The following is a 24,528-nucleotide window of genomic DNA, read 5'->3' on the forward strand; positions in this document are numbered from 1 at the left end:
ATACAGAAGAATGGTGGGTCTTCTTGGCTCCGCCAAGACCCTGCACGACATAAGACCTATGTCGCCTCCTGCCCAACCTGCCAGCGGGCGAAGGCCCCCTCCGGCAAGCCCACAGGCTTGCTTCACCCCCTGCCTACCCCCTCAGGACCTTGGAAACTGCTCTCCCTTGACTTCATCACTGACTTGCCTCCCTCACACGGTAAGACCACCATTCTGGTGGTGGTGGATTTGTTTTCTAAGATGGCCCATTTCATCCCCTGCTCTGGGTTGCCCACAGCCAGGGAGACGGCGGAGCTGTTTTTGGCGCATGTTTTCCGGCTCCACGGATGGCCCGAGGGTCTCATTTCGGATAGGGGGGCCCAATTCACTGCCCATCTCTGGAGGGAGCTACTTGGGCTTCTCCATGTGACGCTCCGTCTTTCCTCCGCCCACCATCCCCAGACGGATGGTCAGACCGAGCGCACCAATGCGACTCTGGAGCAATATTTGCGCTGTTATGTCAATTACCAGCAAGATGACTGGTTTTCCTTGCTGCCTCTTGCAGAATTCGCTTATAACAATGCCTGCCATGCTTCCTTCCACCTGCCAGACTCCATTTTTTGCCAATTTTGGTTACTACCCCAGGGCTTTCCCATCCACCCCAGCTCCCTCTTCGGTGCCGGCAGCCCATGAGTTTTTAGAGGAGTTGCGAGCGGTACACCACCTCTTACGGGACTCCCTCGAGCAAGCCAAGACAGCCTACAAGGCCTCTGTGGGCCGGCGGCGCCAGCCGGGTCCGTCCCTGCAACCAGGGGACTGGGTTTGGTTGTCCACCTAATACCTCCCTTCTCACTCGCCCGCAAGGAGGCTCGCGCCTCGCCGCACGGGGCCTTTCCAGATTACGGCCCAGATTAACCCTGTTGCTTTTCGCCTGGCTCTCCCCCCCGCCATGAAGATCCATCCTGTTTTTCATCGGTCCTTGCTGTCCCCCCTGGTTTCTGGCGACCCTCATCGCTCAGTCGGCTCCCCCCGGCAGCCGGTGCTGGTGGAGGGGGAGGAGGAGTTTGAGGTTGCAGAGATTCTGGACTCCTGCCTTTCTTGCGGCCACCTGCAATAAAATGTGCATGCTCCGTTGCTTCTGAGGTGCTTCCATAAACCTGGGGCCCCAGGGGAAGAGCACAAGGGGGGGCCTCATAGGAGCGGGGATGTTGTCAGGGTGGAGACTGAGCCCATAGAGCCCCAGAGCAGTTCTGATTCTGAGGGGGAACAGCAATCTGTGGGAGAGGAGCTCGCTCGTCTCTCACAACCACAGCGGCTGGCAGATTCCTCCTGCCAGCATTCCTGGGAGAGAGAGTGACCCTGGCAGCGAGAGAGCGCTGGAGGGGGGCTTGCTGGACGCTCGGCGCAAATGCAGGGAGCGGCGCCAGATGGAGGGCGCCAAAAGGAGGCGCTCCGCTCGTTTGGTGCGCAAACAACGGTGGCGTCCTGAGGACCCGAGGGAAAGAGGGAGGATCTCTCCATAGCCCATAAGTTCAGGGTCTTCCCGCGGTTCCCCTTCAAACAGGGACGAACTGCCTTACCTGGAGCTTAGGCTACTCTGCTATCTCCCCAGTGCAGTTCTTTCCTTAGTCGCTAGTGATTAGCATCTGAAAGAGTCATAAAGGAATAAAGCCTCAGAAAGGATCCTCGTCGTCTGTGTCCTGAGTTGGCTATTGGAGGGGACTGCAAGAGGCAGCGAGGGCGCTCCTGACAGCAGGCAACCCTTCAGTCACGTCTCTAATCCGTCCTCCTGGGAGACTGCATACCTGGCGAGTCCACGGGTCTTCATGACATACTTGGGTCTCATTCCCACGCAGCAAGGAGTCTCCCACTACTACTACTCTTCTCTTCTTGTAGCTGTAGGCCTGGGTTTCATTGCCTCTGCGTGACTGGCCTTCAGCCTCTTGCTCACTCTGTACACACACACACACACACACATATACCACAAGGCCGATTCAACATTCTGTCACACTTGCGTGTGACCAATAACAACAGAACCAGAAGGGAGGGCTATGCAGATGAGAACTAAATCTGCTCCTAATGGCTGGGGTCACCTTTTCATTTCCCTATCTAAGGGAATAGCAGAAGTGCTGTGCCTGGAGTAAGGTGGCCAGGATTGGTGAAAAAAAAACCACCCTCCACCCCAACATGAGGCCTCAGGAATGCAATGTGTCCCTGAAAAGGCACACTGTGCAGGCTTTTGCAATACAGAACACACACTCAGGACCATCAGGATTACAGCCTTTTGGATAGTTTGGAAGCTGATGTGGAGAGACCACGAACACCCTGAATTGTCTCTCAATGTGCCATCACCCCCTCCAAAGAGAGAAGTTTGAAAAATGAGGAACACAAAGGAAAATCCAAGCCCAAGCCCCTGCCCTTGCTTCTTAAGCTTCACCTAAATATTGACCTTAACAGCAAATAATTATTGTAAATATAAAGAATCAGCAAGTCCCATGCAGCTGAACTGTGGGGGCAGTTTAGTGGGGGGAGGGGGGAACACACACATGACAGTAATCTTTACCAAAACTGAAGAGTGCCATTTGATTGGGTGTGTGTGTGTGGGGGGAGAGTTCCTCTCTTTCAGTGCAATGTTTCCCACAAAAAATAGGTTAAATAATTAAACTGGAATCCTGCCATGCAAGCAGGGGAAACGTGCTGCACCCCTGTACGACTCACTGCTTCAAACTGTGTTTCTGCATCGGGTGCAACCAGATCAGTCAAACTGCTCCTGCTGCAGAGACACAGCAAGGCTGTGCTTGTTACATCTCTGCATGTCACTGTTCTGACTTTGGAAGGAGGTAATAAAGCATCATAGAATTTTAGAGATAGAAGAGGCCTTGGAGGTCATTTAGCCCGGCCCCTTGCTCAATGGATGAGAACACCCAAGAACAGAGACTCATGCAGAAACAAACCATCTAAAGAATAAGCTGGGGGGTGAAAGAGTAAAGTGGACCTCTGATTTACTACTCCCTGCACCCCACAAAAGAAGTCTCAGTTACTAGAAGTGTAAGAAATGTTGGTTTAGTTCGCCATTCTAAGTACACTTACTAGGAAGTAAAGTTCAGAGTACAACTGAGCCTTCTGTTAACAGTGCGCGATCTTTAAAAAGGAGGTATTTCTCGAGGCTCTTCGACTTAGAAATGGAGATGAGCACCACACCCTAGAGTTGGACACGACTGGTTGGGGACACCTTTACCTTTATATTTCTGGTTAGGGTGGCTAGATCTGGCATTTAAGGAGGGTGACCAGTAGATAATTTTTGCTAGAGAAACTGGAGTGCAGGAAAAGCGTATTCACTGTATGCGTGTTCCACTCTTTTATAAAAAGCAGCCTTTGGAACAAGATCCACCAAAGCAATTTTTTTGAACAGAGAGTGCTCTTTTGGGTGTGTGAATCAACCTACGCTGCTTAGAACAATCCGGTGTGTGTTTTTTCCCCGAGGAATTAAAATAGTTCTACTAACACAGAGAGGAAGAAGTAGCCATGCAAGGGAGGGGGGGGGGGGATTCAGAAGGTTTTGCCGATTTTAAAAATAAATGCCATGGTCCATGGGGTCACGAAGAGTCGGACACGACTGAACGACTGAACAACAACAACAAAGACATTTGCGAAGTTCATTGCGGGACTTGACGGGGAAGGTGCCTCAAGCCTGCTAAGGAAGGGGGAGGGGCAGGGAGGGATCTAAAATAATTGCACTCAGAAGAAAAACAAACGAACGCATGAAAGAGGCTTAGCAAAGAGTCTGCCCACCATCCTAAACTCCATCTCCAAACATTTTAAAATCGACATGTGATGCTTTGAAAAAGTTATGCACAAGGCCAGTCAAAGGAAAAGAAGTGGGGGGGCTGGAGCCAACGGAGGATCAATAGTAAAGTTCCTTCCAAGGTATACTCGGAAGGAGACGCACATCCAACCACGTCCGACTTTCCTTAGAATTGTATGCATGTCCTCCCCCGCACTACAACCCTCCCCATCTTTGGGGTGGGGGAGAAAGCCTCACTCCCAAAGGCCAAACATGTTCCTTAGCTCGACTTTCAAGACACATCCCAGCCCGGAGAACCCGCAGCCATTCCTGCGAGCTATTGATTTGAAATAAGAGGAAAAAGAAAGCAAAGGCAGCCGCGCAGGCAAGTTGGGAAAGGGGGAGGGTTGCTTTGGGTTTTACCTTCCAGAGAGGGCAAAAGGGGGTCGCATTTTCTCTCTCTCTCTCTCCTGGCTTTATCTCCCCCACCCCCAAGAGCTGATCCAGCAGGCTACAAAAGTAGCTTTTCCACGAGCTCTGGGCTTTCCCCCCTTGATCTCCCAGATATATTTTCTTTTCCTTCCTTCCTTTTTAATTGCGTTGCTTTAATGCAGCCTCCCTTATCCGGCTTGGATTCGTAAGTTACCCTTTGCAAGCAATGGCATGGTCGTCTCCTCCTCCTTCGGTGCCTAAGGCGCGCACAGAGCTGGAGAGACAACCCATCAGATGACAAAATAGCAATCAGATGCAAATTCCGATCCTGTGAATCAGGGCCCGGCCGTAGGAGAGGGTTGGGTCCCGCCCAAGGGAGCGCCGCGCAATTCTATCCGGCTGGAAAAAACGTGCAGGAAGCCAGCCAGAGAGAGAGAGAGAGAGAGAGAGAGAAGAGAGCGAGAAATGCTACGCATCTTTACTCAGACGTAAGCGTGCCTCCGATTCCAGTGGTGCTTACCCGCAAGTACTGATTGATGTACTTACAGCATTTTTATCCCGGTCTTCAGCCAAAAAAGGGTTCCAAAGATTAGAAATGAGACACTCCCTGCCCTCAGGCTTTCCATGTAAAAGACGCGACACAAAAGGAAAAGGGATTGGGAGGGAGGAGGAAAAAAAGCGGAGCTCAGGCACCAGTTCTTAGTTTCGAAGTTCTCATGGGTGTTCTTAATGGCAAGGAAGAGCAAGCAAGCTCCCTGCAGCTGTTCCTTTCCTGGCCAGTGTGTGGGGCCAGGTTGGTCTCCTTGCTGTGATGTGCAGACACCCAGTGGCTCTTGGTTCCCTGGCTGATGGATGAGGCCAGAGTCTGCAGTCCCAAGACCAGTTTAATGGGACTTTCTCCCAAGTAAGCATGGAGAGTGATTATAATCAGAGAACCACACTTACTTGGGAGGATTGGGCTCTCTGTAATCACCATGAAGTTTCTCATGCATGTTAAATTTAACGTACATGGGACAACCGATTGGTTCCAAATTGGGAAAGGAGTACGACAAGGCTGCATATTGTCACCTTGCTTATTTAACTTATATGCAGAGTACATCATGAGAAACGCTGGGTTGGATGAATCACAGGTCGGAATTAAGATTGCCAGGAGGATTATCAAGAACCTCAGATACACAGACGATACCACCCTGATGGCAGAAAGCGAAGAGGATCTAGGAGGGTGAAAGAGGAGAGTGCAAAAGCTGGTTTGAAACTTGACATTAACAAAACTAAGATCATGGCATCTGGCCCCATCACTTCTTGGCATATGGAAGGGGAAGAAGTGGAAGCAGTGAAAGAATTTACTTTCTTGGGCTCCAAGATCACTGCAGACGGTGACTGCAGCCATGAAAGTAAAAGACGCTTGCTCCTTGGGAGGAAAGCTATGGCAAACCTAGACAGCATAGTAAGAAGCGGAGACATCACCTTGCCGACAAAGGTCCGTCTAATCAAAGCTATGGTTTCCCCAGTAGCAACGTATGGCTGTGAGAGCTGGACTATAAGGAAGGCTGAGCGCCGAAGAATCGATGCTTTCGAACTGTGGTGCTGGAGAAGACTCTTGCGAGTCCCCTGGACTGCAAGGAGGTCAAATCAGTCCATCCTAAAGGAAATCAGCCCTGAGTGCTCACTGGAAGGACAGAGACTGAAGCTGAAGCTCAAATATTTTGGCCACCTAATGCGAAGAGAAAACTCCCTGGAAAAGACCCTGATGCTGGGAAAGACTGAAGGCAAAAGGAGAAGGAGGCAGCAGAGGATGAGATGGCTGGATAGCATCACTGATGCAATGAATATGGACTTGAGCACGCTCCGGGAGAGAGCGCAGGACAGGAAGGCCTGGCGTGCTATGGTCCATGGGGTCACGAAGAGTCGGACACGACTGAACAACAACATGGGAAACATGGCAAATACATAGACCCTGATCCTCAGGATATTTACTCAGAGGAGACTCACTGATTTCAGTTGGGCTTACTCCTGACTAAGGAGAGCAGGTTCTTTCTCTCTGGTTACAATCCTGTGCACACTTACTTGGGAGGAAGCTCCACTGAGCTCAGCAGGGGATTTACTTCTGAGTAAACATGCTGAGGGGTGGCTGCAAGGCAGCAATCTGACCTAGGCATGCTTATCAGTGAGGATTGTTATCTATGATTCTCTCCATTATCTAACAATGCAATCCTATACATGTTTACTCAGAAGTAAGCCCCATTGTGTTCAATGGAGCTTGCTCCCAGGTCTGTGGCATAGGATTGCAGCCAAAATCTCAAATCCAGCAGGACATCTTCAATAAAACAGCAAACAACTGAAATGCAAAATTCAAGATTGTAAAATATTTTAAAAAATCAGGGGTGGAGGGTGGGGATCATAGAATCATAGCATAGTAGGGTTGGAAGGGGCCTACAAGGCCATCCAGTCCAACCCCCTGCTCAATGCAGGAATCCAAGTCAGAGCATCCCTGACAGGTGGCTGTCCAGCCTCGCCTTGAACGCCTCCAGCGTGGGAGAGCCCACCGCCTCCCTGGGTCATTGGTTCCATTGTCGTATTGCTCTGACAGTCAGGGAGTTTGTCCTGATGTTCAGCTGGGATCTGGCTTCCTGCAGCTTGAGCCCATTCTTCTGTGTCCTGCACTCTGGGAGGATTGAGAAGAGATCCTGGCCTTCCTCTCTTTGACAGCCTTTCAAGGACTTGAAGAGCGCTATCCTATCTCTCCTCAGTCTTCTCTTCTCAAGGCTAAACATGCCCAGTTCTTTCAGTCTCTCTTCATAGGGCTTTGTTTCCAGTCCTCGGATCATCTTTGTTGACCTCCTCTGAACCCTCTCCAGCTTGTCTGCGTCCTTCTTGAAGTGTGGAGCCCAGAACTGGACACAGGACTCCAGATAAGGCCTAACCAGTGCTGAGTAGAGGGGGACTAGTACTTCCCGGGATTTGGAAGCGATGCTTCTATTAATGCAGCCCAAAAGAGCATTTGCCTTTTTTGCAGCCACATCACATTGTTGGCTCATATTCAGCTTGTGATGGACAACAATTCCAAGATCTTTCTCGCTTGTCGTGTGGTTGAGCCACGTATCCCCCATCTTGTAACTGTGCATTTGGTTTCTTTTTCCTAGGTGCAGAACTTGGCATTTGTCCCTATTAAATGCCATTCTGTTGTTTTCTGCCCAGCGCTCCAGTCTGTCGAGATCACTTTGAATTTTGTGTCTGTCTTCCAGGCTATTAGCTATCCCTCCCAATTTTGTGTCATCTGCAAATTGGATCAGCATTCCCTGCACCTCCTCCTCCAAGTCATTAATACAAATGTGGAAGAGCTCTGGGCCCTGGACTGAGCCCTGCGGTACCCCACTCGTTCCCTCTCCCCAGTTTGAGAAGGCCCCATTGATAAGCACTCCTTGAGTCCTATTCTGTAGCCAACTGTGGATCCACTGGATTGCTGTCTCATCTAGCCCACTTTGAGCTCGTTTGCTCATCAGGACATCATGGGGCACTTTGTCGAAAGCTTTGCTGAAGTCGAGGTATATGATGTCCACAGCATTCCCACGGCCCACAAGGGAGGCTGCCTGATCAAAAAATAAATCTGTGGCTAAGCATGTCTCTTCTGGCTGGAAAACAATTTCTTTAAGTTCCCTTTTTCATTATATTGCAAGGCGAACATAAGTTGACGGTTAGCGCCCCCAAGGGGAAAGGCCAGCTGATGCTTCTGCGCATGCCCGACATGTTTCAATCTTGAAGACCAATCATATTAAAGAGGAATGTCCTGTCCATGTATTTTTTCATGTGTGCATAAAACTTTGTGTAAGCGATTGTTCAGGGCCCAGTCTTGAGCCGTTCTTGACTGTACCACACCGTGGTGTTTCCTTTGAATAAAACATCCGCTCGAACTACCGTCTCTGGTCAGTGACTGAGAGGGAAGGAGCAGGTGGCTTAAAAAATTCTGCAACAGGTGTAATTTGGCCCTTGTACTTTGGAGTAAGTGTGCCTAGGAACACAGCCTATAAGGCATCCCTGGTTATTGAGCAATTATTTTTCAAATGACCATTGTTTTAAATACAAATAGATAAAGAAACTATAGACTGCACTCTTAGAAGAGGCACACCCCTTCCCCCGCATCTCTGTTGCCTCCCCCTAAGATTCCTGCAACCTCTCAAAACAAGGAAGGTCTGCATTGTTCTTCAAAACTATTGTTTCAGTCAGATGCATATTATTAATCGATTGAAACTAATTTGGTTAATGAACTTATCTTTAATCAGATGAAAGCCCTAATTCTTATTGTGAAACCATGGCGTGCACACACATCCCATCTCTCCTCCCCTTTTCTTTCTGCACACCTGCTGTAGGGGTTAAACCAGTCACCTAATATCAACTGAAAACAAAAAAAAACTTTTCCAGCGGATGCATTATTATTTCTTTGAAGGGGAGTGGTGGATTAATTTTTTATTTTAAACAATTGATTTGGAAATACTGACATCTAGTGGAGTGGGGGGTCATGACAGCAGAGATACAGAGGTGATGTGTGCAATGCCTACTAAAGTAGCCTTCCCCAACTTGGCACCCTCAAGATATGTTGGACTACAACTCCCATCATCCTTGGCTGTGCTGGCTGGGGATGATGGGAGGTGTAGTCCAACACCTCTGGGGGGTGCTAGATTGGGGAGGGCTGCCCTAAAGGCTCCCCCCCACCCCCCAGCACCATCCTCTGTGTCTTTTAGCAGTGAGGACAGGCAGGAATTCCACACAAAATATTATTTTGAAACAAGGTTAACAAAATAACCTTAATGTTTTAATGTTTCTAAATAAAATAAAATTTCATGATTTAAAAGAAAAAGGGAACGCCACAGAAGCACTGCCATTCAGAGCTTTCACCCACTTCACAAGCTGCACAGCACAGGGGGACATTTAAGACACAGTGCCACAAAAAAGTCAGCAAGTCTGTGTGTTCAACACCACATTTTAATCCCACAGTTCTTCCAAGGCAGAGCTGTTTTACCTCTTTCAGACTGAGGGCTGAATCCAGTTTTGGAGAAGTTCTCAGGGTAAAAGGGACAGGGACAAAAATACCAGCATATTGTAACTTAATGCTCATACTGCCAGTAACAAAGCCTTAGGAGAGGCATTCCGACCTTTTAGAAGACAGGATAAATGTACAAAAATTGGAAACCATAAAAAAGGTAGTCAGGGGAAAGAGGCATGGCATTTGGGGGAACTGCAGGGGGCTGGATTAGCCCCACAGGCCTGAGGTTCAACACTCCTGCTCCAAGGGGTTCAGGGTGGCCATCCCATTTTATCCGAGAGAGAGAATGAGAGGGGGAGTGTGTGACAGGCCCAAGGTCACCCAGTGAGTGGCATACAGAGCAAGGATTTGAACCAAGGTCTCCCCGGTTGTAGTCTATCCACTGTGCCACACTGGCTCCATGCAGTTGGTGTCTGAGTTCCATTAATGTGTTTCCAGCACTCTGAGCTTCACAATGGACACCGTCATGCTTTGCTAGGCCTTGGTGCCAGTTCTGAGCCAGCTGCCTCCTGTTTGGTTCAGCTAGTCTTGAGTTCGAGTCTCCCAATGCATCTTAAAAGTCTGGTTTGTCAGTTGTTTCAATAATACTGAATGGCTCTTTCTTGGCTTCTGGTATTTTAAGTATTTGCTTCTGTTTGTTAACATGTTGCTGGCCACCAACTAGGGCAAGGGATGGCATAGGGTGGTTTGTACTTTGCATCAGTTTCCATCTCAGGGAATCACAGAGACAGATTCTCTCCTCCTCCGTTCCTAAAGACAAGAGTTTCGGTGGAGCACAAGATCAACTGGCACAATGGATCAGCCACTGGAGGCCTCCGGGCCCAAACTGGCCTTTTGAGCATCAGCACTGGGCCACAGGAAGTCAAGCATATAGGGATTAAGGTGTGAGTCCCCAGCATAGCGTGGGTTAGAAATGGGTGGGTCACAACAGTGGAGTTCAGCACTACCTGCAGAAGGAGGAGGAGCCATGCTAGAACCTGACAGGATATTGTCTTGTTCTTCCTCCACTTGGCAACAACAAAGGACACCACTGCGCACATCTGGAGGTGCCTCAGCTAATACAGACAGAGGGAGGATGCGAGGTCCTAGGACATCATCCTCAGATTCCCCCCCCCCCCCCAAACAAGCAATCAACAAAAATGGCTCCAGCTACCTTGAGCTAACCTGCACACACCCCAAGGGGGAAACGTAAAAGGTCCTCACTGTGCATTTCCGGTCTCCTGGCTTGCTTAATGCCAACCAAAGGATCGTCAGGGTCAGCCAAAAGGATCCCCTTGGTGACCTCTGAACTAACTGTTTTGGGGAGGGCCGGCTGACAGCTGGCTGCTTTTTACATCCCCGATTAGACAAATTGCATCTCTGTGTTGATGTTGACCTGGGTGGTGATGTCCGAGCTGCCCACCCTGCTGTGCTTCAAGGCAAACAGGAAGACGGTCTTGAAGGCCTTCTGGAAATTGGCCTCCATGAAGGCATAGACAATGGGGTTGACTGAGGAGTTGGCATGGGACATGCAATGGTCCCAGATCTTTACCTTGTAGGTGTAGTAGTTGTGCTGGAAGCTGGCTCTGAAGGCCTGGAAGAGGATGAGGAACTGCATTGGGCCCCAGCAGATGGTGAAGAGGGCCATGATGATGGCCACCATGCGGGAGATCTTGGCCTGCAGGACTTCCCAGTGCTCCGCCAGCAGCTGCACCTGCACAGGGGAGTAGAGGGGCAGTTACCTGTGCCCCACCACCTGCCCCAAAGGACCAGGGACAGAGGTTAGGGGGCCCCTTTCCCAGTGTAAAATACCATCCTGATTTTTGTCTTTGGGCAGTGCCTCCTTAAAGCATTGCTAGCCTGAGTTCCTTCAACAGTCATTCATCATCAGGGTTTTGCTCCCTCCCCAGAAGTTACATTTCTGAGTGATGGTGGATGCGTCTTGATTCTAGTGTGCATGCTCATAAATGCATGTGCACGAACATGGAGGGAGCAGTCCTATGGCTGCTAGACAGTGTCTAGATAGCCATAGGAACTGCACTCCCTGCCCCCTCCCCTGCCCCACCATAGGTTCATTCTTGGAAAAGGGGGCATGCCTGGGGGCAGGGAGGGGAGGACACCATGGAAGCATCGTTATGACACTTCCTATGTGCTGTGCAGCCTCCCCACCTCCCACTCCGATGTCCCCAGCTAGACAGCCAAAATCAGCTGTCTAGCTGTGAATGCAGAGTGGACAGAGTGCAGAGGAGAAGATCCTCTGAGGAGAAGATCCACACTCTGCCTGCCCTGCATAGTGGTTGTCAGCTGGCTCCACCATGGGCCGCCCCATCTGGTACACCATGGCTGTGTAGCAAAGCAGGATGATGAGCTGTGGGAGGAGGTACTCCACTAAGAAATTATACAGGATGAAGGCCCTCTCATGGTAGACGGAGGGGAAGGACTTGCTGCAGTACATCTGTGGGCCAAACAAGTAGCCTTCCGTCAGCTGGTTGTAAACCAGGACTGGAGTGGAGACAATGGAAGAACCTGCAAGGTAAGAGACTTGGACTAGGGTTGCATCCTGAATTCACTTTGTCTGAATATATCTCTTGAGTTTGGACTTCTGAACTCCCTGGTCTTATTTCCAACATGGAAATGATGCATTAGGACCCCCCCCCCATTGTTCTGAGTTTAGTACAGAGCACTGAGCATACACCATTTGCCACACATCTCAGCTCCTTTGCTTCTTTCCCCTTCCTTTACATCAGCCAGTGGGGGCTGGTGGCACTGATGTCAACGGGGCAGTGCTTCCGCACCTTGGATAGCTCCTTTAGAGTCCTGACTGAAACCCAAAATGGATTCACTGCCCCACTGACATTGGAGCCACCAGACTCTGTCAACATCAGGGGTGGGCAGTACGTGGTCTGCATGTGGCACCCCTGGCCTTTTTTGCCACCAGAATTCAGTGGTGTGGCAAAGAGGAAAAACAGCCTCCTCTTAAAAAGCTGAAAGGCTGAAATTCAGCAGCAACATAAAGGGCCATTTTAAACAAAGTTTATCATTTCCCTGCTGCTGCTGCCACTGCACCACCCAATTTTGGCAGCCAATAGCTGTTTGGGGCTTTTAAAAAGGAGGCTATTTTTCTCCTCGCTGCCATTGCCATGCCAAATTGCAGCAGCACAGCAGCAGCTGGGGCAGGGATGTGGTCCCCAGGGGCAATGTAACCCCCCAACCTCTCAGCGTTGCCTACCATTGCTGATGTGCATTGGTGTATCAATAAAGCTCTGCAAAAAGCAACCTTGATGTGACTGTGGTTGCGTCCAGACAGAGTGCTAACAATCAAAAGCCACTGTATTCCTTCTTTTCACATCTGGACAAACTCACCCCCACTCTGCTAAAATTCCATGAATGAGGCAGGGCGATTGCACAATAAAAGCCTCTTCTAGAAATAAATACCCTGAGGAGGCTGTATGTATGGCTGTCCAATCAAGGTTCATTTGTGTGAGGTATTTTACCAATGTGCAGGAGCACATGTACACAGCAGTAAGACAGTGCGCAAAAATAACCTCAATAGAGTTGTACATAGATTGTACTGAGAGTCTTTCCCCACCAGTTTGTCCATGCATATGTATGTGTACAGCAGTCACATGCCGGGCATTTCTACATGAGGCTTTTATCCCACATCTGTACCAGGGCTTCTGCTTCTGGATTCATTGCACAATTAAGATTGGCACCTTTACACATGCTCCCGCACCCCTGAGGGGTTTCTTTCTCTGACTTTCTATATGTTTCATTACACAACCACCAGATGATGCTGTGATATAGCAGAATTGTGCAATTACATGAGGCTTTTCTAAATAATAGCAGACTTTCCTCATTAGGAGAAAAAAAACCCCTGCAATAATGGTTGTGAAGAGCAGGAGAGGCCCTGGAGGATAATTGTCATCACCAGCAGCCATTCCAGCAGGTTGTGCTGAGGGAGAAGCAGGGCCATTCCATCAGCCCTACTGAAAGACTTGATTTTTTTCCCCCTCTTCCCATCTTTTTCCTTGTGTGTTGTGTCTTTTTAAATTGTGAGTCTGTGGACAGAGACAGACTTGTTTTACTGTAAGCCACTCCAAGAGTGTTTTTGGCTGAGGAGTAGGAAGAAAAATACAATCAATCAATCAATCAATCAATCATTAATAGGAAAGGATGCCAGTGAACATAAGAAGCTGAAAACTGTGGCAAACTGCTTGTGTCCAAGTTTGGAATTAATTTTTAAATTGCCCCTGATTAAACCAGAATTAAGGAGGAGTGGAAATTTGGTACTATAAAGGAGTAGAATTGCAGTGCTGTGTTAGGGGGGAGCTTTCATTCCTAGTCCAGTGGTGCATCAGTGTCATGACAGGAAAACAACAGCAGGAGGGCAAAACCAGCCAGAGATGGGAGAGGAGTGTCGTATTCAAAGCACACTGGATGCAAGGTTTTAGCAAAACAACCACAGAATAGTACAAGGGGTGCAGCTACATCTTTTCAGACCCTGGGTGTAATGGTCTTACGAAGGAGTCGGGGGAGAGCAACAGAGAGAAAGGAAAACTTTAGACGATCATGCGTTTTACTTCAGTTGTGAAGCACATAACAGTTATCGTCTTTGGCCTCCACCCCACTGCTGCTATTCCATGCTTTGGAACTGCTTCTATGTTCCTGATATGTTAGAGCATACAAGCAAAAACCTGTTTGCCAACCCTGATAAAAAGAAAACAAATACTCTGAGCATGTGCGGTTTTGCATTTTGAACTCACTAATATCATGGCACCATCATGACTACTGGAATAAAATGGAATTTGCTTCATCTGCCCTGATGTTAAACACACTTGAGAATAAGCACAATTCTATTGTAGAAAAGGACAATATGTTTTTCAAGTAAAAATAATAAAATGAGCATCTGTAACTTTGTACCTACTTGGCCAGCTGCCCCCTGTGGCTATAATTTTTTTTTTTAAAGTAAGAACTAAGAAAGGTTGGGCTGAGGTGGCTTAGTGGTTAAGATGCTGAACTGCAGACTGGAAGGTCGGCAGGACAGCAGTTCGAGACCCGAGTGCTGCGTGACGGAGCGAGCTCCCATCTTCAGTCCCAGCTTCTGCCAACCTAGCAGTTCGAAAGCAAGAAATTGCAAGTAGATAAATAGGTACCGCCTCGGCGGGAAAGGTAACAGCGTTCCGTGCACCTCGGTGTTCAGTCATGCCGGCCACATCACCACGAAAGTGTCTTCGGACAGCGCTGGCTCTTCGGCTTAGAAACGGGGATGAGCACTGCGCCCTAGAGTCAGACACGACTGGTTGGGGACACCTTTACCTTTTTAAGAAAGGTTGCTGCAGCAAGCAGTATCAGCCCCAGTGGGCCACCCCAGGCCTGTTTGCTGCAGCCCCCATCACATGCTGCTTTCTAGATGGTCATCCCCCCCACCCCGCCCCGGCTGCCAGGTGCTGGACTTTAGCCCCGAGGTCCAGCCCACTGGTGGAAATCAGGAATTGCAGACCACAAAGCCTTGACTCACTGACCCAGATGCTGACAGCCGCAGCCACGTGAGGGGTGTGCTGCCACAGGGCCCAGAGCAGGAGCACTGTCACGTACCACTGGTCCATGCTCATGGCCATCAGAGTGATGCATGTGGCTTGCACAGAGACCTGTGATGCCAAACAAAGGGATCTGTTAGAAATGTGGGGCTAACATCCCACACAGACTCCTGGATGAGCCTGGCCTGGTTCGTTTCTCAAAAGGCCGATCTCCACTCTGTATGAGTAGCTGTTCTGGCCTGGCCTCTTCACGTCTTACATAAGCTGCCTGAGACCGTATCAGAGCTAGCTGGTTCATCTAGGCCAAGGGTTGCGGATGTTTTTGGGCCCTTGGGTACATCTTGTCAAGTTCCTTTGTCCTCTCCCTTTGCATTCAACACACTCCAGGAAACAAGGCTTCAGGCCAATGCTACTTTATTAGTAAATGACTCGCTTCTTTACAAATGCAGATTCTAGGAAACTCTCAGACTGCATAGAACCAGCTGATCCTAGGGGTGTACGAAACCCCACTCACCTGCGTCTGCAGGGGGGGGGAGGCGATCCATTCCTCCCCCCTGGAATCCTCCCCGGCTGCCCCCCCTCCCCCGGCTTCCATGTAGTGTGGGCAATCACAATTTTTACTATTGCCAGAAAATACCTGTTTCAAATAAAGGCCCTGACCCCCCTCCAGAGTTTCTCCTCCTCTTCACGCTTGCCAGCTGCTTGTGCGCCCGCCTCTCGCTCCGGCCCAGGCAACGGTGGTGGTGAGAAGGAAGAGCAGGGGGTGCCGTGGCCCGCTGGCTCTGCCTGCCAGGCAAGCAAGTGGGAGCAGTGATGAGGCAGAGCAGGAGGAGGAGCAAGAGCAGCTGGGGGCCATGGCAGTGAGAAGGGAGACTCACTGAGGGAGGGGGCCTTGCCCCAGGGCCCTCCAGAACCTGGAGCCGGCACTGATCGTAAAGTACAGGTAGGATTATCTGAAAGCAGGCAGTCTTTCAGATATCCTGGCCTCAAAGCTGCTTAGGGCTTCAAAGGTAAGAACCAGCACCTTGAATTGGACCCGGAAACAAACTGGCAGCCAGTGCAACTGCTGTAAGACTGGTGTAATATGGTCTGTATAATGTACACCAGACAACAGCCTGGCTGAAGCATTTTGCTCCAGCCGAAGTTTCCGAACACCCTTCAAAGGCAGTCCCATGCGGAGCGCATTGCAGTAATCTAATGCAGTAGACCATGCCTACCAGCATGGAGCCAGCACTGCCCTCTGTCACCCGCCCTGGGTGGGTGGGAAGAGAGGGGACATCCAATGACCCACTGACCTGGAGAGCGTGTCTCTTGGCTGTTGATCCGGATGCTCATGGGGAGACTCACTGAGGGAGGGGGAGACTCACTGAGGGAGGGGGCCTTGCCCCAGGGCCCTCCAGAACCTGGAGCTGGCACTGACTACTGCATCCCATCTAGACCAGCCTTTGGAGAGGGTCTGCCCTGGCTCCAAATCTGATCTGTCCGTACTTTTCTGTCTGTCTGCTTGTGTCTTTCTGCATCTCTCCCTGCAAATGAGAAATGTATGAAACCTCATTTCGCCACCTCTAAAGATGGTTGAGAAGCTCCAGTTGGTACAAATAGTGTCGGCCCAGGTGCTGGCAAGAGCCAGGTCAGAAAATGTAAGCCCAATCTTGTGCCAACTGCACCAGCTGCCAGGAAGCTTTCTGGGCCCAATGCTCTTCTTAACCTTTAAAACCCTAAATGGCAATTTGAAGAACAGCCTTTGTCTGTATAATCCTAACTATACATGAAGTCAACATCAGGAATCCTTCTTGAATGCCCACCATTAAGGTCTGTTAAGTTGGCATGCACAAGAGACAGGGAATTCCCAATGCTGTGGAACTCCCTTCCTATTGTTTTAATGGATTTTAAAAATGATTTTATTATTTCAGGCTGGTTGTGCATCAGTCTGGTGGCCTTTTCACAAGAAGGGTGTTATGGAAATACTAATGTTTAATAATTGCAATAATAACAAATTACATGTGTCTAGGTAAGTGGTAAAGGCCTTCCTGTTTAAAGTGACCTTCAACTGAATTAGTAATTAGCTTGTCTTCTTGATGTTCCCTACTGTGGCTGTTATGTTTGACTATGGTTTGTATGACCATAGCCCTGCAAAGTGGTTTTAAAAGAAGGCTATCAGTGGCTACTAGTCCCGAGGGCTCTGTGCTACATCCAGTACCTGAGGTGGGATGCCTATGTACACCAGTTGCTGGGGAACATGGGTGGGAGGGTGCTGTTGCACTCATGTCCTGCTTGTAGGTTTGGACTACAACTCCCATCATTCCCATCATGAATGCAGTCCAACACACCTAGAGGGCACCAGGTGGAGGAAGGCTGATTTAAGGCTTCCATCAAAGGGGAGGCTGACAACGTCAATTAAGCTGAGGGCCATCACTGGCAGTGGCTTCTCAGCCATGGAGCACTTGCCTGGCACCACCATTGTTGGCATTTAGGTTCTGGGCTAAACCCATGTTGTTCTCCCAGGCATTTAAAGCCTTTTAAGTATGGGTTTTTTTTTTTAACGATTGTTGTTTTATCCACCCTCTGTTCATTAGTATTTTGTATTTTTAGTTTGATTGTATAGACTTTTGGGGTAAGATGCCCTGGAATCTATCTTGATGAAGGGACAGTATAGAAATGTTTTTAAAATAAATAAAAATAAATGAAAATTCTACTCTATATGAAAGCCAGGAGGGGGATGTCTCATTTTAGAAGAAGTGCTTCCTCCCTTCTGAGAGAGAAGAGAGATACCTCTTCTAAGATGGAACCTGTAGGCATCACCCAAAAAGAAAGTGCCATAGAGAGTTAGGGGTTAAATTGTAATGGCTAAAAAATGCTAAGTTTGTCCTTAATTTCAACAAGGTCAACATAATTGTTTGACCAAGTCCTGTGCAAAAGAATTAGCTGGTGAGGCAGCAGGAAGTCCATGGCATCTATTTAAGATGAATGCAGAAATACTGTTGATTCCAGACTCCACTATTTCTGCACTGCATAATAGAAGTTACTTGTTTATGTTAGAGGTTAGAACAATGCAGTACTAGAACAACTCAGCCATGAGGCTCACTGGGTGACTCTGGGCCAGTCACTGACTCTCAGCCTAACCTACCTCACAGGGTGGCTGCGAGGATAAAACGGAGAGGGGGAGGATTATTCACGCCGCCTTGGGCTCCTGGGAGGAAAGGCGGGATATAAATGGAACAAATAAGACAATATAAAACTTTTGTTCATTTGAATTGACTGCAGTACTATGTTCAGTATGTTTTGTTAATAAATCCAATTATTTGTTTAAAGCCGGGCAATTTGTGGCCTTCTAGATGTTGCTGGACTGGAACTCCCATTGGCAGAGCCAGTGGTGAAGGATCATGGGATTTGTAGGCCCAAACATCTGGAGGGCCACAAGTTGCCCACCCTTGATTTAAAGGATGAGATCTGGAAGGGAATAATAGCCAAGAAAACCAGAAACTGAAACAGGAACATTACTGGTAGCAATAGAAGCTGAACATTATTATACAATTATATTCTTTTCTCAAAGTCTCCCGTATACGCTAACATATCTGACAAATAATGTAAGACAAACATCCTGTATTTGTGTATTATTGTTGGTATGGTTACATGTTAAAATCATTATGTTCCTTAGAACAACAGTGAAATAAAAATGTGTACATAAAACAGGATACAATCCATAGAATGAAGAGGCTGTCAGCTGCATCTCTCCATGGGAGAGCTCCTATCAGCTCCTGCTGGGTATGTAAGTAAGTCCCTCCCTTCTCCACATGGGGTGCAACTGGATCAATACACACAGAAGAACAATCTGCCCTCTGAGGAGGCATGCCCAGAGAGCGACTTGTACAGAAGGGCTACAAGTGGCCTACTCCTGGTTTTAAAGCATAGCAGTCAAGAGTCCTGTTGCCCTACATTCAGCAGGTGGTGACATCCTTTGGGTTATTTGATTGCAGGGTGTCACTCGGTAACAAAGTTTAACCAGTTAAAATTGGCTTCCCTTGTGACCTCCTGGGGGTGCAAATATATGCACTTAAGGCACAATCCTATGCATGTATAGACAGAAAAAAAAGCTTACAACTCCCAGCATGCTCCAGCCAGCATGGAATTGTAGGATGTTTTCTGTCTAAAAATGCATAGGATTATGCCCTTAATTGAGTAATCAGTTCTACGATGCATCACCAAATGTTCCTTTAACCCCTAAGAACTTTTACAGGTTGCAGAACTGAGCTGGTTTTGGTGCAGATCCATTGAGCATTAATTCACAGAGGGTAACCTGACCTGCGTATTTCATTATTTCCTTTAGGGCTGTGCACGAACCCCCAGATCTGCTTCGGATGCCGCTTCAGACCCTCCTAATCAGCCCTTCTTCAACTCAGACCGATTCAGACCCCCTCCACTTCAACTCGGTTCCAAATCCGAAGTGAGGGTTGTTGTTGTGAGGATAAAATGGAGAGGAGGAGGATAATGTAAGCCGCCTTGGGTTCCTTGCAAGAGGAAAAAAGGCGGGGTATAAATGCAATAAATAAAATAAAATAAATAAATAAATATCCGGACCACTCGGTTTGAGTGGTTTCCTATTGACTTGCATGGGAAAGCACAAATGGACATAACCTTTTCAGTTTTCATGATAAGTTCATGAAACGTGGAGGCCTCTCTGCTGACATGGAGGGGATCCCATGTGCCAAATCTCAGACAGTTTGGCCCAGTACCTTTTGTGCTAGGTGCAGGTGAAATTTGAGTTTTTCCACAAAAACTCTCAAAGCAAAACCTATACCTCTCAGCGCCGTGCCGCAGCCTCCTGCCTGCTCAGCTGTCTGTGGCCGTGTTTCCATGGCAATGGAAGGAGAAGCTGATGGAGGAGTACTGGATTTTAATTTAAAAGGAATCAGCTTTGCTGCGCTTTGGTCCACGCAGGGCTCCATGAGCAGGTTCTCCACACCAGTAAAAATCGCTTCACGGAACATATTTCCAGGTGGGGGTGGGGGTTGGAGTGGACATCACCTGACGGGCAGGGGCTGCTCAACCAACAGGAGAGGCTCCCCCTCCCTTTCCCCAAAAGTCCAGATGCACCTGCATTTCAGGAGGAAGCCTCATTGAGCACAATGGGAGTTACTTCTGAGTAGACAGACAGGTGCTTGTGCTGGGAAAGAGAGCAGTAAAACACAAAGGGGACTGGGTAAAATGAGGATCCATGAAATCAAAAAGGGATCCTCATGATTTCATATGATTTTTAAAGGGGGGACCCACAAACCACCATCCCGATCACAAAGCACATCTGCCTCCATGGACTGATCCAGAAAAATCACAGATCCACCACTCGTGGGTGCAGCCACAGTGGGAAAAATTGGATTCAAGGCAGGGATCCTTAGGGATCCTCATGATTTTTACAAGAAAGATACCCCCAAACACCATCATATCGCAAAGCACATCTATGCCCACAGATTGAGTGACAAAAACCATAGATTTGGGCGCTTCATAGCACCGTCATGTTATAAAGCCATGGATAAGATGCCCAATTCAATATGGATCCTCTGAATTTTTACATTGGGTCCCCCCTGCCCACCCACTCCTGTCAAAGCACAGAACTCATCTTTGTTCAAGGATGCACACTAAGAAGCTCAGATCTCCTGCTTCCCAGCAGATCCCAGATCATCTGCTTCACCTCAACTGGTGTGAAAAATCATATTAAATCAAGAGGATCCCTGTCTTTGTGCCGTGACTGCACCCACGAGTGGTGGAACCATGATTTTTTCTGGTTCAGTCCATGGAGACAGATGTGCTACTGTGATTGGTGGTTTGGGGAGTCTCCCCTTTAAAAGTCATATGAAATCATGAGGATCCCTTTTTTTTATTTCATGGATCCTTGTTTTAACCCTCAGGGTCTCCATAACAAAGGAGCTCTGTGCCTTGCTAATTGAGGGGGTAAATCGCTGGTGGAAACACCCCCAAGGACTGCTAGCCGTCTCCTGCTCATGAGGCGGAGACAGCTAGTGAGCAGCGGGGACGTGCGCCTCACCTCCTCCTCCTCCTCCTGCCTGAGCGATTCACAGTGCTTTTTGCGTACAAGTCTGTGTGCACACATAGACTTATATGCAAAAAGTGCTGTGAATCGCCCATATACTGAAGTTTCACAGTGCTTTTTGCATATAAGTCTATGTGCACATAGACTTCCAATCACCATGTTTTTTAAAAACATGACGATTGCGTCAGAGGCAGAGGGACTGGTGAGCAGAGCTGGGGGGGGGGGTCTCACTTCTCACATCCCTAAGTAACACCACCACAATGATCTCTGTCTCTGAAACGCAGCTGTTTTTCTCCAGTTATTCAATCTTCCCCCCTCCTCCACCACTGTCTCTGACTGGAGATTGCTGGGTTACGTTCAGCCCTGATTTGACAACTAGAGTTTCCATTTGCCAAAGCTCCCTGCCCCCTCCCTCCTCCTCAACCCCTTGCTGAACTTTCTGAAGTTGATACTTTTGGCCCCAGGCTGTCTGGGTTGCTCAGAACAAATCACTGGGTCAGAGGAGGGGCCTTGTTGCTATTTTACTCAGCCTTGTACCACATGGAGGCACCTCCAAAAGAGCCCACTTTGACTCGTTATTTGGGCTTCGGACTGAAGCAGTGCACAGACCTAATTTCCTTTGCTGGGTGTGGAGAGAAAAATCCATTTGGTTCCAGAGGGCTGCACAACTGAAAAAGATCCACTCCAATGCAGAATTGGTGCTACTCCCTGGCATAGAATTTGCAAAAAAAAAAGGGGGGGGGAATGGAGGCATGATGTGCCAAGGGTATTAACATCACTCCAGCTGCAGGCTGCTTAAGAAGGGAGGTTATCCCCCTTTTTAGAGCAGAGGGGGGCATAATTAGCTTTGTGCATCGACTGGGAAAAGAGAGCATTGAAGAGCAATATTAAAAGCTTAAGCTTCTTTGTGTGAGTAAATTAGAAAGTGTGAAAGCCACTTCATTTGCCAGACTCCATGGAAATAGGAAAGGGAAGGGTGGTGGATGACCTAGAGTGATATATATAATTATCCACTGCCCTGTGGATAACTTGGCTTGTGGGTTGCCCTGTGACATAGTGTTGGATAAAAAGTTCTTGCTTCTGGTTGAAAGACAGGATGCCAGACAGGCAGCAGTGGACCCAACACTATTTTATTGAACGTTTTGCAAAACGGGTGCAGAGCAGTCGGCAGTCTGGACCCCGAGCTAAGCAAGCATAAGTCTTTTTATACCCTCTCCCCTTTACAATTTTTTGTTAGCCACATGTCAACTGACTGAGCCGTTAGCTGACTCCTTAGAGCATGACTGTGTCAACATGTTTATTTCTGATTATGCTTATGTGACTGTCTCACCAGACTTCCCCTTTTTAACCGATGTACACTGCCACTGGACATGTGTCCGGTGGGCTCATAATTATGACTAACAGCTCAAAGGTCTAGCAAAGGGCTGACAGCCAAAGAATAAGAGGACAGTCTTTTCCTAACATAGTGCATAGATGCCCTGTGTGCACAGGGTGGATCACACATCAATGCACTGGGCACTATGGGGATCCAGTATGAAAGCTGCTTGTGGCTGGCCTGTTTTTGGCTGGGGTGTGTATTTTTGCTGGGGCTTGAATTCCGGAATGAGAGATCCTCCTGCCACCTTAAAAGTCACATCCTTTTACTGGTTCCACACCCAATCTTGCTGGTTTAGGCAACTCAGATGGTAGCCCTTGGTGCTTATTAGCATATTACTAATGTGTTATTACATTGCAACCCCTGTAAAGCACTCTGGGTAGAGGAATCATTCCTAAATGGGTGGTGTGCTATTAAAGCCAGGGTGTCAAACTTCTTTCAGCCCAAGGGCGGAATTCAATTTTGGGGGCCACATTCCAGTGGTGGGCAGGGCCAAAGGCAAAGTTGTGGGGGGGGGGAATAGTAAAAATACCAGCATAGTTGAGCATAAAGTTCTTATTGCTAGTAACTAAACCTTAGGAGAGGTGTTTCAAACTTTTAGAATAGGGAATAGCGAAAACGGGTGGGGTGGGGTGGGGTGGGGCTTGGAGAAGGGGGTGTGGCTATCTGGGGAATCCCAGAGTGGCAGATTTCAGTTGCAAGCCTGAGGTTCAACACCCCTGCATTAAGTAAATGAATAATTTTGGGCTCCTGCTGGTTTCAAGCACCCACCCATCAAAGGTGTCTGTCTGAAGCATCTCTGCATGATTTACACCCCTGGGCCTGCCTCGTTCCCACCAGTGTTTCAGTCTGTTCCATCACCACCATTGACTGAATGACTCAGTCACTTCTGAAACAGACAGAGCAAATGGACATGCCATTGAAGGAGGCTACCCATTGTGTCTCTGCTGGCTTCCAAGCAACCAGCTGCTTCTGCTGCAGGTGGGTCAATTCTGCAGGGTCTCTGCAAAAGGGAGATGCACGGCAGAGCTCCTTGCCCTTAAGGGTGGACACCCTGTTGTTTTTCTGTATGAGTTGCTGCTTTGGCCTTGCTCCACCCAGACTGGAGGCGCATTGTGATCAGTGACTCATGTCAAACGCAGGGCACTGCTCCTCTGAAGGTGAGTGAGTTATTTTTTTCCTTGCAGTAGACTCTCTTGGGTGTATCTTAGCTAGCAAAAGTTTTGGGAAACAAGTGTGTTGTTGTTTTTTAAAAAATAATTCCTAGGCATCTGCAACAAATATTTCAACAGCCAAAACCTGGCTTTTAGTTTTTCAGGGATAGGAAACAATTCAAAACTACCCCACACCCTGCCATGACAAAGAGAAGATGACTTTTGTTTCCTTGATGGCTTAAGTTAACTATGGATACTGGCTCTGTGAGGGTTGGACTTCAGGACAATCCTGAGGGCCCCCCCAAGAGCCAACAGAGGAGACAGTGGTGCCAGCTGGGTGGTGGTGGCAGGAAATAGGGGCAGTGGCACCTCCTGCTATGGGCAGCCACATACTGGGGACACAGGGCACCTTCTTTAAGCCTCTAGTGGTGCTGCATACCAAAAGGCCTGCTGCTGAGACTCCAGCTGCACCCACCATCTCCATTTCCCAAGAGTGCCCCTGGGTCCTGTGAGGGAAGAAAGCAGCCCAGGGAAGGGGGTCCCTCACAACATTTGCTGATTTCCTTTCAATTCCCTGATTCACCCCTTGAACCTGCAAACAAATCAGAGGTCAATGTGAATTCAGGGGTGGAGCACTTAACACAGGATTACTACGGAAAACCCATAGAATGTCTCCTGAAATAGGAGCACCACCAGTCCACGTGGGTCCACAGCAAGACATTAGCAGAGGGGCAGTCATATTTGGTGGCAGGTTTCTGATGCTTCTGGGTGCATAAGAATTCCCCAGTTCAAGAGGAGTTCTTCCACTGTGTGTCTGCATGAGACTGCAGTCCTAAACACACTTACTAAGGAGGAATCATAGAATCATGGAATCATAGAATAGTAGGGTTGGAAGGGACCTACAAGGCCATCGAGTCCAACCCCCTGCTCACTGCAGGAATCCAAGTCAGAGCATCCCTGACAGGTGGCTGTCCAGCCTCGTCTTGCATGCCGCCAGCGTGGGGGAGCCCACCGCCTCCCCAGGTAATGGGTTCCATTGTCGCATTGCTCTCACACTCAGGAAGTTTCTCCTGATGTTCAGCCGGAATCTGGCTTCCTGTCACTGGAGCCCATGATTCCGTGTCCTGCACTCTGGGAGGATCAAGAAGAGATCCTGGCCTTCCTCTCTGGGACAACCTTTCAAGTCCGTGAAGAGCGCCAT

The 24,528-nt window shown here is 48.6% G+C and overlaps 1 pseudogene; it reads right to left on the minus strand.

Moving 5' to 3' along the window:
- Positions 1 to 10,566: 10,566 nt before the first annotated feature.
- On the minus strand, positions 10,567 to 16,087 carry LOC146334042 (G-protein coupled receptor 54-like; annotated as a pseudogene).
- Between the last annotated feature and the right edge of the window lie 8,441 nt (positions 16,088 to 24,528).

The sequence above is a fragment of the Heloderma suspectum genome, chromosome W (genome assembly GCF_057233095.1).
Source record: "Heloderma suspectum isolate Gila_16-S chromosome W, 16-S_ref, whole genome shotgun sequence".
NCBI classification, from domain to species: Eukaryota; Metazoa; Chordata; class Lepidosauria; order Squamata; family Helodermatidae; genus Heloderma; species Heloderma suspectum.